Raw genomic sequence first — 15,090 nt, 5'->3', positions numbered from 1 at the left:
TATGAAATAATTAATTTTGATATAATGGTATTAATTACCTAAAAGATATAAATGCTAGACATTAATCTGATTAGGTGAGATAAGGAAATGAAATTACACTTTAGTTCTCAAGGACGACGATGAGTGATACCACCGGCATCCTTGTACAATAATATATAATGTATTTACTGATATCTAGTGCTGTTCATGTTGGAACTATCAGTTGATCCGTAAGCAGGTTTGCCATTCCAGTCTCAAAAATATTAGCCTAAAATATATGAGATAATAGCTGTCATTTGGTTAAAGGCCAATTACGATATTATAGTTACATTACAATGCGATGTGCCTTTTATATAAGAAAGACAGTATGTGAGTGTCCATGTATTTAAATACCTACTTAAATACATGCACATTCTACAATACACGTAGTTCGCATAAGTTTTTTTTATCAAGTTACTGATTTCTGCTAATATGCTAAATATGCGTATCAGTGGGTATTTTATTATTTCAATTCAGAGTATATAGATACATAGTAAACATGCAGGTAAGTATAAAGATGATATTAATTTCAATAAATGTTTATTAGTGTTGTATTTGATACTTTATATAAGTGGCTCTGCACTGTTTAGTTATGAAAGCACAGCAATTCGCAATGCAATCGAGCTTTCAGAATGTGTGATTAAAGTACTTATCCGTTTTATTGAATACAGACTTAAAGTTGGAATACGCGACAAGACGAAAATACTGACCTGATAAGGGACACGTAACTGTAAATGTGCATCTTGACCGTACTCGCCGTCGGGCAACTGTATGTTGGGCGGCAACGCAAGCCGCTCGGCAACAGCGGCGGAGCGCGCTCGTGTTTCCTGCTCCACCATCTCCTGAATGCGACCCACCATCGCTTGCAGCCTTTGCTGCTTCTCCCATTCCCTGAAATTAATCATATTTAAACATAGGTAAAAAATCTAACTTTGTGCGAAAGTATTTACATATTTAACGTCTACGGTTCTCCATATACCTAATTTCCTTATAACTGGAGAGAAATGAAAGGAATTGTTAGAAACAGACGTCACCGAGATAGACTTTGTACCATTGCATCTCTGTCTAGCCTATTTTCGCGAGCCAAGTAGTTTGCTTTGTAACTTTTGTAAGTAATCAATTTAGGGAGATGCCGAGAGACTTAGATAAATAACAATAAAGTTAATGCATTCGTACCCTGTAAATAATATTTATTATGTTTTGAAGTTGTGGACAATGTCACTGAAAGTATTATGATTGTTGACATAATACTGCTTATGCCTTTATACTTTATGCCATACCTTTTATAATTTTTTATCAACTATTCGCTTATGAATAATATATTACGAACGGAGTTTGGCTTGCTCTGTAGACTATACATAGTGATAAAATTTCGACGTGTTGAATAGACTAGATTATATGCAGTCTCTTCTGGTCAACGATTGATTTCTGGCTAACAGATAGAAACATTGATGCACTTTTGTTCTCAATGGCAGAAATAGGATTGTGATCAAACCACTCAAGCGATTAACAATGTCACAAGTCATGCTGTTAATATATTGCTATATGTGATGATATTGATATCGTTCTATAGGTCATTAGTCGGAACGTAACTTACATATGTATCATTAAAATGTATAATTGTACAATTAAATTTTATACTTCGTCATAATTGAAGGGAAAATTATAGTAATCTTATCGTACTTAGTTGATGATAATCGTAGAAAATAAAAATAAAGAAAATGTTATTTCTTCTAATTTTTATTCTTCAACTCTTTTATTTTTGCTAAGATGATTTTATCAATTTTACATAACAACCTATTTCCATTTTTATTGCTTATTTGGATTTCGTAACAACCACCTACGTATTTGGATGTGTCATACATCAACAACATATTGAATGAAAAATGTTCTCATCGTATAAAATATATCATCGTCCAATTGAATGAGATTTTTTTTTAACATGACACTGTTACAGCAATTTTAAAAAGTATTTTAATATCCCAACTGAAATTGTGTAGAAGGAAATATTGTTAGTAATGTTGTCAAATCTTATCATCCTTCATGACTGCTAGCGTAAACCGTTAACCCTAGCGGAGGCATCATATTCGTTATACTCCATGAAAAAAAAACTGAGATTATAGAAACTCACGTGGAATGGTGATGTCTGTGATCGTGCCGTAGGCGCGGTCCCCCCGGCGCGCCCAGCCGCTCCATGCCCGCGCACCCCGGCACTTGAACCGAGAGCATCTGCAAATCACAACACACTGCTCTCACTTATGTGGTCCTCCTCGTGCTTAACTTAAAATGATATATTACTTTGTAATTTGCTTATATATAAATAATATCTAATATTTATTTTCTCCACAAAGAATTGATATGATATACAATGTTAACTGAGCCATTTGGACGTGTAAATTTAATACTAAAGTACAGATTTGTGGAGAATTGGAGTTCTCTTAATAATATATACAAAGTTCAGCTTTATTAAAATGACGTAAGTTTATTTATAAAATAGTATGGTTTAGGGGTCCGGCGGGGGGTTGGAACCACACTACGTGTCTGGCAATGAGCAGCGCAAGTTATAATAATGCTACGAACAATATATGAAAATATGGAGTTTCTTAAAATAACGAATTTGATATGAATTTTTTTACACCTTTGTTACCTGTTACCTGCCAAAGGAACCCCGATCCAGGTTTCATGTTTGGGGATCGTTCTTACCTGTGTTGGGGACACACATACAAGAACTTTCACGTTTACTAATATGACGTATGTCTGGCCGTCTTGGGCTCTTGCTCTATTATGCTAACGTGACGCGTGGCTCCGGCAATGGTACTTGCTTGTATACCGTGTTGTTGTTTTGTCTCTTTAATCCCTTAACACCTCCAGCGGGGGGACGGTCTTTTGAAGATTTTTCCACAGGATAAAAAAAGAAGACTATGTTACGGAATGCATAAAATTTTTTTGCAAAAAGTTAGGTTTTGTAACCAGTTAGAGACGTATATTGCAGATTAACTTGTTCAGAGCAAATATTGACAATTTAGTATTTATTTGTTTATAAAGGAATGGACCAATATTACAAAAGAATATGTAACTGAAACGGGTGTTCAAGTAAGTTACTGGTAGCACAAGTCTATTATTCCATGTGGGTTTTTTAATGTCATATGTAAATAGTGTGTTACTTAATTATTGAAAAAAGGATAAAAAGTTGTCTAAATATAACAACTAAGTATTTAAGAAGCGAAATGTTAAAGGAAAATTTTGAAACTTCAAAAACTTGTCACTCGTGTTTTTAAAATCTAGTGTATTTTTCATATTACGTTTTATTAGAAATATCCAAAAGAATACCTATTATAGATATTTGTTGAAATAAACATTGTGACCCTGATTAGGGCATAAATTTACTTTATAGAAAATATAATGTGAAGAAGCAACAAAAGAAACAAGATATTATGATGTAATTGCTGTCATTTTGGTGAACGTAAGCTGTTACGCTCATATTTTACAGAGCATAACAATATTCTAATCCAACGGTAGGTGATCTTCTTATTTTATAAGTCTAGATTAAATCTACATAATATTATATTTTATATTATTAGAATAACTATTTTGCATTATTATTACTACATGGTGAATAGGTAATTTTATATACAAAATATTAGATTTTAGGGCTAATTAAATAATTTTGTAAATGTCCTTATCTTGTTACTTCTTGTATTTTTTTTATATCACTGTATTTTAATATTATTAAAAATAAAAGAATGAAATAAATCATGTCATTTTGACTTTTACGCTTTTATTATACCTAAAAATCACAAAGTTCGTCGAGCCAAAAAATACAATTCCTAAATTAATTTCTGTCGATAACAAGCTTGAACCGGTAGAACTTTCCGAACAGTAGTCTATTTTCTAATTTTGGGCTTTACGTCACATTTCTAATGGACTATCCTTCTAATGAACGTATGACGAGAATTTCTGACAGTAATTAATACAATGAGAAAATGTGCTCAATGCGGGTAGTTTTTAGTAACTATCCAATGGCTAACCGAATACGTTCTCAGAATAGCTTAGCACAAGTCTCAATGTAAGTATTAAAAGGTTTTTCGTGAAATCTGTCTGGATCGATTCGAGAGTTCTCACAGATTCAGGACTATCTAGATTTGCTAGAAGGCAATAAATTTATATAGTTTTTTTGAGATACAGTGACAGCGTCGTGGCCAAGTGGTTACTGTATCGATTTCACCAAAAAGGTAGAGAGTTCAAATATGGCAGACACTAAAAAAATGTGTAGTAAATAGTATGTCACTCTGATAGAAACCTGCCAGTTACCATCAAGAGCGCCATCACCTGGTTTACCGGTACAATTACATAAAAAACATACTTACAATTCATAAAATAGCAGGTTTTCTGTATAGGGCAATAAACATAAAAATACATTTGTTCAATTTCATTAAATAAAACAACTAATAAACAATATTCATATTAGTTTTAAACATTCGTTAAATTAATGACGATAATAATAGTCTCACGCGGTTTGATACGTGGCCTGTCAACACAAACGAGATGTATTGTATTGTCTCAGAGTTATTATTGTATTGTATTGTATTACATTTTTTTATTTATTCTAGTTACATATACAGTTTATTATGACACAACAATTTAGAGTGATTTACATAAATTGTATAAATTAAATGAAACAGTCAGTAGCGTGTGGGTAAAAAATATTAGTTATTGAATTACCTTACGGGGTTGTTATTTTAATATCCTATTGAATGTAGTAAAATAGTGAATGGCTTTTGATTAAGATTGTTAGTAACAAAACGTAATTTACCAACTCATCCACTTGCAGTAACTAGAATTTCGCTTATTTCGAAACTAACATGTATTATATCATAGCAATCCATTATCATCCCACTAATGAGCACGGGTGTCTCCTCATAAGAGAATTTAGGCTGTTATTACTACGCTGTTCGGGAGTTTGCCTAGCAATTGCCAGGTTTGGTAAATGAAATATGATTATAAAATATTGTCGTACTTAATTTACCGTAAACAGAAGTGGAAAGCATTTTCTGTAGCAATTTAAAGAATATTTTATAGCATTTTATACAATATGAGCTCAGATTTCCAATTTTAGCCAAGGGCCAGAGGTAGACTGTAGTCTTCGTGAGTACTTCACCAGTCTTACCTATTTTAGCCAAGCAGCTTGCTTTGTAGTCTGTTTCAATTATAGAGTGCGAATAGACATTGAAATTATAGGATAGAAGAGATTTTAATTATAATGTTAATTTATAAGAATCATTAATTTAATATGTATATATATATATTACTCAATATCATAGCTTTGATACTATATAAATATGTAGGCACTTTGATAGGCAAAAAGTTGTGTAGCCAGTTTATAGAAATTGCGTCTGCGTTTCGCTGCTAAATGCCAGATTTTATAATAGTGTGGTTTGGGGATTCACTCAATCTGAATTAATTTATTGCTTTGCAATTTACAACATAAAAACATGAAATCTAAGGGTTACATTAATTACAATCACACTATAAGTAGTCTGACTGTAGTCTACCACTGCGCTACATTACAGACATGAAGACTTTTATCAATTTGAATTTTAGAACAGTATTACTATTGTTGATATTGTTTTGTGTATTATGTCAGACAACTTTCATGCAAGTACAAAACAAAGTAAAGTACGAAACTAAATTATATCGATCGTACACAAGGGATTAATTATACCAGTGTCTTTATTAGTAAGATATTAGCAAAATTATAAATTAAAATAAATGAGATATATCCGAAGCTAAATGTAATAATAACATAACATAAACCTAAAATACGTAATAAAGTAAAATGTGATATTACGTATTAATATTACATTTTACACTATGTATAAACATGGAAGACCATAAAAAATCTGTTTAGTATCGGAAATACTCTCTGCTACACCTTTGGAGGGAGTGACTTAGCCAACTATAACTAGGCTGGCCATGCGACTTTGTCCAGGGTTTCAGAGTTCGAGCTGTCCTTTTAATACACAAATTTATTTGTGCTTTTTTTCTTCTGGTCAGGTGGCGATACATGGTATTCTTACTCTATCACACAGCACAGAGTAAACAGAACGCCTATAAATGTCCTATAATTAATAGCTTACCTGAATATATGGTTACTTGGCGCGACTGGGCCAAGGGCCGTTTTGTGCTATAGAGTTTTATGTCTAATCTCTTTTTTTTGTTTTAACAGAGCGGTTTGTGGCCACAGAAATTATTATCCTTTTTGACTATTATTTTGTCTTACAATTTGTTTTAAAGAACAGTTATTTTCATGAATTTTTAATATACTTTTCATCGGAGGAATAGGTGATTGTTAGTAATGTGGACTGATTATTGCCATCTGAGGTTGACCTCCACGCGGTTCTCCTGGAAAATATCGTGATAAATTCTTGGTGAATTTGTTATGATGGGCTAACTGACCTGATCTCATGCTCATCTTATCATCTTCTATAAAAAAAAATATTTTTCATCCTACAGCTACGATGATTCTATTACTAAACCAGTAGACGGTTCAGTATTATTAACCCCACAAGAATATTACATGCAATAATTTATACATTAAATAATAATACCTTGGAAATCTTTTAAAAATACACCTAAAATATGTTTAATATCTGTTAAAAATATATCTTACAAATGTGTATTAAACATAGAAACTAACTTAGTCTCACCTACGAGAAAAACAATTGGAATATGTTGTCCTTACGATCATAAGTATCTGTAGATACTAATGTAATTCAACGGTTATTATTATGTAAGTAAGAAACAATAGGTTTTAATGGTTTTGGTCTCTTATTAAGATATTGAGGTCCACAAAGTTAACTACATTCAACAACGTTTGGACTAATAACAGTCAGTCTAGTCTAGTCTAAATTACTTTATGCCGTAGTAAGATGTAATTTATTATTTCGACAATATTCCGAAAGCTGTGTTTCTAAGAGATCTTAATTGTCCTGAGTAATTCTTGGTTAAGGAACACGTTCTATCCTTGTATACACGGTAGGTATCTAGAAATATGATTAATTGTGTGCTCGCTATATGGTCTGACTGCATATACTAGGTGTTCTGTATTGCTGGGACATATTCCAGCATTACTCGATGGATTTATATTAAATAATATTTTAAAATAATATAAATCCATCGAGTAGTGAAATGGACTTCTGATTAAATATTCCAGTATATTACGATCTAATGAGTTGTAAGGCGTCTTCAATGTGAGCATGTTATTAAATCTCGGGAAGCTCTCGTCTTAACAAATGACAAAATTCTTGTTGCTCTAGAAACGATAATATGTGTCTATATTTAAGGCCTTTATTATATATATATATATAATTTGCTTCTTAGTTAATGGAAAATTCATTATACTAAAATCTTTAAGTTATCTACTACTACCTATTAGGTACTAATAGAATAGTCAAAGTGTGTTTCTCAAATATTGCCAATAGTGTAATAGCACCAAATAATATATCCTTAAATTTATTAAAATTTAATTAAGTATGTTTTTTAATAAATTAAACCGATGGATGGAAAAATTTAGTATTTTTTAGTTTTATCTGGCACACCACAAATAATTAAGCTAATATATAGGTTGTTACTTATTTATTAAGTACATTTCTCTAATGTAAATTATAATTTCACTTTGTTTAACGGCAGAGAATTAGAGCAATGTATCCATTTATAAATTCATCATTAATCCATTAATGATAGGTGTAATTTAGTATATTTTTAATATTTTATTAAAACAAACCGACAATTTCACGAAATATCAGTGTCCTGTGGTTGTCTATTCATAAGTTAATAAAAAAATATATAAAGTTAAGATTATTAATATACTAAAAGCGAAAGTGATTGAGAATAGATGGATGAAAAATTATTAATCTTTCGTGTAAAACTTACTGGACGGATTCTATGTAATTTGGCATACATCATATTAAATTTCTGCTTCGAATAACATAAACAAACACAGGGTACTTTGTATTCACACGGGCAGCTCACTGTAAGCACACAGTACAGTAGTAATGTTTTTTATACCACATTCGTGACAATCAAAACGAGTTAGTTTTGTTAATTTGAAATGTTTGATAATACGTGGCGTAAGGATGCTTGTAACACTAGTGGTGTCATGTGCCGACCCTTTAGAAACTATAATATAACCTACTTGAAAAATCCTATGCTGTAGTTTCTAGAGAAGTCATCCACACATCCACAACCTGAGTGCTAGATTATAGTAATATTGTATATTTATGCTACTCTCATTTTGAACTTGAACTTCAATATTTTGATGTTATTTATATTTATAACGTAAGATTATTCATAACACTATGAAATTTTGTGTTAAATATGTATTCAATACGATAATTAACTAAGAATAGGATTATGATTTTTTCTTACTTTAGCGTATACTGACTACACATTTAGATACGAAATCTGCTGCCGAGCTTAATTATCTACATTATTCATAGCTATATTAACATTATCACAATAAAAGAATGGAATAATTATAAATGAATAATAAAAATAAAGATAAAATTTTAATTTGTACTATAATTATCATATCAATAATTATACGTAAGAAGAAATCAAATACCATTTTGTAGGCTTTTCAACAATTAAATATATAGATAAAAATTTTAATATTTAAGGTAAACAGATTACCAAAAAACCGGCTGGATGTTATCCAGATGCGCCAAATAAGAACAAATTCAAGGTAATGGAGATAGAACCCAACTCTCTTTTTATAGATAAAATTAGAATTAGCGACAAATAAGTATATAGAATAAATAATCTTGTACCTGTTTTATTGTAAGGATAATTTAAATGGTATTTATATTATTTAGGTGCAAATTGCGTACTTCGATGCCCAGTCAATACAATTTAAATGGTTTATATCACATAAGCAATAACATGTGAACAGCACACGTTTATAATAATTTAATTTTGTTGGCGACTAGTAGATTTTACGATCACTCTATTTATGCACAGATTCCAGTGACGAAAAAGTAATAAATATGTTTAGTAGTAATTAGCTGTTCCTGTCCGTGTATTTCGAAAATATACAGTTTAATGGAACAGAAAATTGGAGGTAATGTTCTTTACATTACCTCCAATTTCACAACCATCGTATACTGACTATATACCTAAAGTATAAGAACATAACGTTACAAATTCCGTGGGTATCAGTGTAGTATTGTTAAGTGGTGTTTCAGATGATATATTATTAAATAACTGAACATGTATGAAGGCATGCAGAGGAACGGCAGAATTTTTATTTTTTTCATGAATATAGTCAGTTCTATCAGCCGAATTTATTTTCTCGTTATACTTTAATCCTTAATTAAAAGTCAAAGCCCAAAGTAGACTACTTCTTCTTGTTTTTACTAACAATTTAAATTAAATCATTTTTATGCAAATAAGCTTACGGCCCACCGGATGGTTAGTAGTAACCGTATCCTACTTATATATTAATAATAATAATGTTCAAGTGAACGGCACCGTGAATTACGTCATTATGTACCTGAAGTACCTCGTGTGTTGCCATACCGAAGATTGTAATTTATATTTAAAAGTGCTCATTGAGAATGTGGAAACCAAATGAATTATTTGATGTGTTATGGTTACTTAAAAATAATTCCAAATTATATTACCTAGACGTAATGTTTTCTTGTTTATAACAAGATATACACACATCTGATGTATGTGAGTAGTAGTGGGTATACACAACACATAAAAAAAAAGGAAATTAATTTTAAAAACCTTTTATTGCACTATAAAACCATGGAGCTGGTGATAACATCACTTCTATACTATTTAACTCCATTAGTTAACTGCTTAACTTTTGTTACTCTATTATTTAGGTGTCCAAGATTAACATTATAACCATGGTACAGCATATTATAACAAATAAACTTGGTTCCCCCTACGGAAGTGTGAATATCATTTACAAAATATAGTTTATAAAAATATCTACTAATTAAGAAAATAAGGTACATTAAAAAATTATACTTGATTCAAGTTTAAAACTCATTACATGGTTCTGATATTTACATTAAATAATTTTTATTTTCACGCACATGATACCCCTGGTGTTTCATTAGTTCAGGCGTTCATAGGTTACCATTTACCATCAGGTGGGCCATATGCTTGATTGCCACCATCATAGTATATAAAAAAAAACTACAATTAGACTTTGATTATAATATGGTCATATTGTTTATTTAAAAACACTAGGGAAACAATGAATGTCAATTCTATAGTGACTAAACCATTTTACTTAGCCATAAAAATTACACCATAATTGACACAATTGGAAATAAAACAATTGTTCTTAAAAATCTAACTGGCCACTTAATAACCCATAATGTCCCTTTTGTTTAGCACTATTTTAGTTTAACTATATAAATTTATGTATGCTTTGTTGAATGATAGCATTTTGCTGAGCTTTGCTATTTTTTTTGCAATTATTTGATTTTATTTCTTTTTCAATTTATTGTGTGTTATCCTATTTTGGATATTCATTATTGCTAAATATAAAACATATTTATTTAGGACAAATATGACAGGTTGAAAGCCCATTTTAATTGAAAACTGATAAGCATTGCCCATAGCCATTAAAAGTACTATTGGGCCTCAGATTATATTCTGACATCTGTGGTGCCCCTTATAAGTTACGGCACATATTATCAATTTAATAAGAACACTGCTTTGCACTTTTGTTCAAATAAAGATGTGTCCGAATAACCTGCTCAAAAATATCCCTTTTATTAATAATTTTCTTTCTAACCAATGTGGACCAATATTTCATTTCTTATATGTGTCAGTCAATGTTTTTACATAAGACAGTACTGTAGTTTATTTTTTTAAAGAAAATCTAAATGAATATTGATAAGTAAAATTAGTATTTAAAATAAATATTCATTGCATTCAGGGATCAAACTAATACTGTGTGGATTAAAATATTACACATACTAAGTGATTTTAATATAAAATATACAACTGTTTTAAAGATAAAATGTTAGTTCTACAAAGTAGGTTCTAGAGGGGAATTTTTAAAAAATATTCATTACTTAAACTGATTGGCAGTCTTATTAATCAAAATTTTCTATAAATAAATAAACATTGGAATTTACTACATTAATATAGTATAATATATTTCTAATACATTATACTTAATCTTGAAATAAATGAATATTTACTTCAAATAAACTTCATTGTAATTATTATTTAAATATGTTGTCTCTCTTCTGTATCTGATAACAGGAGTATAAATTAAAATGTAATATTGCTGTCCTAAATATGTGTGTCCATTAGTTTATTGATATTTCTAATAAATATAGCTGACATGCAATAATCTGAATAAAAATCAACGAAGTGATTATAATTATTAAGAGTAACACCATAGTAATAATTTGACTTTTAAATCTACATATTGCTTAGTGAATAAGTTTAGTGTTTAGGATTATTTATATGTACTCTTTTTCCTATTTTATAGTCTATTGTATACTATCTACACTTAGAATTGATGTGTTCGTTTCAAATGAACACATTTGTTGAAATTAATAAACACAATAAAATATCATAAAGTATAATATTATCGAGTTGGCATGTCACGACTATGATATGGTGAGAGGTGATTACGGAACTGTCATGAAAATTTATTTAAATTCACACAAACAACGTCTGGGCGTGACGTCACTATCGGCGCGCCTCTTATCACTTGGCACGCTCCCGCAGTCTCGCGGCAGGCCGAGTCGCCTCGGGCCTCATCCTCATTCGTTTTCTTCACTCACAACGACATACATTTAAGTAAAAATGATTTTTAATTACGAAACTGTGCCTCCATATTTTAACAGTTGGAAATGAATTATGCACTGTAACAGGTTTTATTTATAGTAATAGAGTTGGATAAACAGAACATATTTATTTCTCATTGTACTTACTATTTGTAACAGTGTCGTCCGCAATTGTCGTAGGTTTTCCACCTATGGATGACAGATAGATAGTGATGTGTTTACAGCAAGATTCCGATAACACAGGTAATCGAGTCACTGGTATGCAAATCGATCACGATGATGAAGGATTTGCAAGGAACAATTTTTCACTGTCACTGACATTTGCTTTCTCTCTCTTGATCGAAGCTTAAAATATTTGAAACAAAACAATCACAGCACTAAACGGAGATTACAACACCCGTAAAGCGTATTTACAATAATTAACTAGATATCATTCACTAATAAATAAAATATGATTTCCAATGTAATAACACTATAAAAATAAATTATTTGTAAAATAAGGATAACATAGAAATTCCACTATCGCGTGTTTTGTAATAGAGTTTCTTAACTCTTTTCATATTGGCAGGAAAACGCCTGCCATCAAGTGAGTCTTGTTGTTCAATGACGCGGACGCGGCGCGGTGTTCGCAGCCGCGTTGCGGGGTGAATGAGGGGAGGGGAGGGGGCGGTGCACCGGCGGCTGCCCCGATGTCGCCGCACACCATCTTGTTTAAGTGTATCGTTATTCACGCACACATTCATATAGTCTGTCTAGTTGTATATGTGTGTTTGGCACTTCGACTTGACAGTATATAAATATACAATATGTTACTCAGTGTGAGTTAAGTAATTTCATTGTGTGTATATGGTTCATCTGTAGATGAGAAGTTCCACACACGTAAAGGCAGCTCGATGCTCCGTCGTCGTTGGTCGTTGGAGTTATGTTGTATGCGCACCTATAATTGTAATAGTGAGCGATGACGCGTTTGTCGGCTTGCGAGACGAGACGGTTGGCATTGCTCAATGATCGAGTTGTAGCCGTAGTTGTACGTAACCAACCAGAGTAGACACTAATCAATTCTCACGATCACATCTAAAATTATAGAGAATTTAATTAGTATTACTCAACGAACTGCATGTCCTAATGTGTTATCTGTGCCTAAACTAAGAAAAATATATCTTCATCTTCGCGGTAAAACTGAAGATGCAGAAAAAATCAAGTGTCGACAGCTTTATAGCGTTATCAAATGAAATCCTACATATCTTACTTAATTCTCTGTAATTTTTTCTTCCTAGTTTTTATAATAGTACCATACAGCTACTTAGGTTGAGATAAATGTAACGTCAGTTCTGAATGTTGTTTGAGTCGAGAAGAGTTGGCATAAAACTTGGTGCTAACTCTTCAAATGTGATTGTATAGCGTTGATGATGAATACAGTGACCACCAGCATATGCGATTAAATTAGTGTCGCCAAATGGAATAAGCTGCCATAACCTGAATAGAGGAGTGCCAAAGTTCAGGAGCGTGATAGACGATACTGTTACCATAGCATTCAGACATATGGATATATTTTTTTCTTTAAAGATCTTTCTGACGCTATTTTATATATTTCACTTATTACGATTTTACTATTGTAAAGTAGCAACATTTTTTTTTTAATTTTACGATGATGTCAAACAAACGTAAGGCTGAACATTTGATGGTTACCGAAACCTATGGACGCCTAAAACAACAGGGACGTCATTTTCGCGTTGCCAACCCTTATTAAAAGTTAAGACATATCTTTAGTTCAATTATTGAGTTCAGAGATTATTGTTATCGCTTAAATTTGATGATCAAATGGTTTGCTTCGCAGGTACATAGCAAACCATTTGGCCAATTGTTTTTAGTAAAATACAACATGTCTGTTGACAGCGATATGTTTAGTTATATATCCACCTAGGTATTTATATAATTTTAAGTAAATATATAATTAGTTGATGTTATATAAACTGTTTTATAATATCAATTATATTAACAAATAGGCTACACATAGTCATTCCTGACTATAAGAATTCATCCTGTTAGGGTAGTTTAATGAAGGTAAGATTTTTTGGAATGTTGTATATCATATAGGTATTTTGAAGAATAAATCGGGTAAAAATTAACATGTCTTCTACAGATACTCTATCTACCGTCTAATTGACGGTCTCTTTAGTGTCCTAGATACTCAGAGAGATTATTATGTCTTGACATATGCAAATATACTTAGTTGGAGACAGTAATCATATGATAGTAACTAATTTTCGACAACAATGAATAAAAATAAAGGTCGCTGGAGCAATAGGCCCGACAATGATCAATGATACAAATGTACTTATTTAATATAAGGGGCTCCAATTGTACAAAATGTTTGTGAGACTAAATACATACTATATATATACTAGCTGTACTCGCGACTTCGTTCGCGTCGAATTTAACAAAAAGGAATTAGAGACTTTTTCTAAAATAAAAGTAGCTTAAGTTACTCCTTATTACATCAGCTACCTGCCAACAAAAGTACCATCAAAATCGGTCCAGCCATTTCAGAGATTAGTCGGAACAAACAGACAGACAGACAGACAAAAATTGTATAAAATGTTATTTTGGTGTATGTTCCGTATTTATATTCATATGTATACTAGTAAAAAATGTTTAATTAAATATTACAAACAGACACTCCAATTTTATTTATATGTGTACTGAAATGGATGGACCTATTTTGACGGGACTTTTTTGGCAGGTAGCTGATAATAAGTAGTAATTTAGGCTACTTTATTTTAGAAAAATAAAGTAAATTTTCTCGCGGACGAAGTCGCGGGAACAGCTGGTATAATACATAAAATTTACAAAAGCACCCTATAAAGGTATGTAGGTTCTACGAAGAGTTAATCTTACTAAACAATACACTTTTACTGAATAAGAAGACTTTTAGAAGTAGTTTAAAATAAACTAGGGTACACTTTAAATGTATTCCACCATTTAAAGTGGCACAATTTACTTTTATTTGGATAAAATATGCAAAATATACTAATATCACCGTTGTTTTGTTTTATTTGGTTGTTATCACATATATATCTTGTATTATTATTTACGGATGTTTGCATCAATATAAATTTTTATCGGGGAGATTTTATTCGAAGCTTCTACATCTAAGTCTCAGTCTCATCTATTTCAGCCGCCTTGTTTTGTAAGATGAGTTTCTGTTGAAGGACTCACCCTTATCTTAATAAAGCAGTAAAATTAC

The 15,090-nt window shown here is 31.3% G+C and overlaps 1 pseudogene; it reads right to left on the bottom strand.

The window, feature by feature from the left end:
• The window catches only part of LOC131848080 (uncharacterized), a 51,682-nt pseudogene that overhangs the window by 5,897 nt on the left and 30,695 nt on the right, over positions 1-15,090 (bottom strand).

This window comes from Achroia grisella, unplaced genomic scaffold, assembly GCF_030625045.1.
Source record: "Achroia grisella isolate CSIRO2021 unplaced genomic scaffold, CSIRO_AGI_Agris_v1 utg546, whole genome shotgun sequence".
NCBI lineage: Eukaryota > Metazoa > Arthropoda > Insecta > Lepidoptera > Pyralidae > Achroia > Achroia grisella.
Note: the sequence above shows the minus strand (reverse complement) of the source record. Positions and strands in the feature narration are given on the sequence as shown.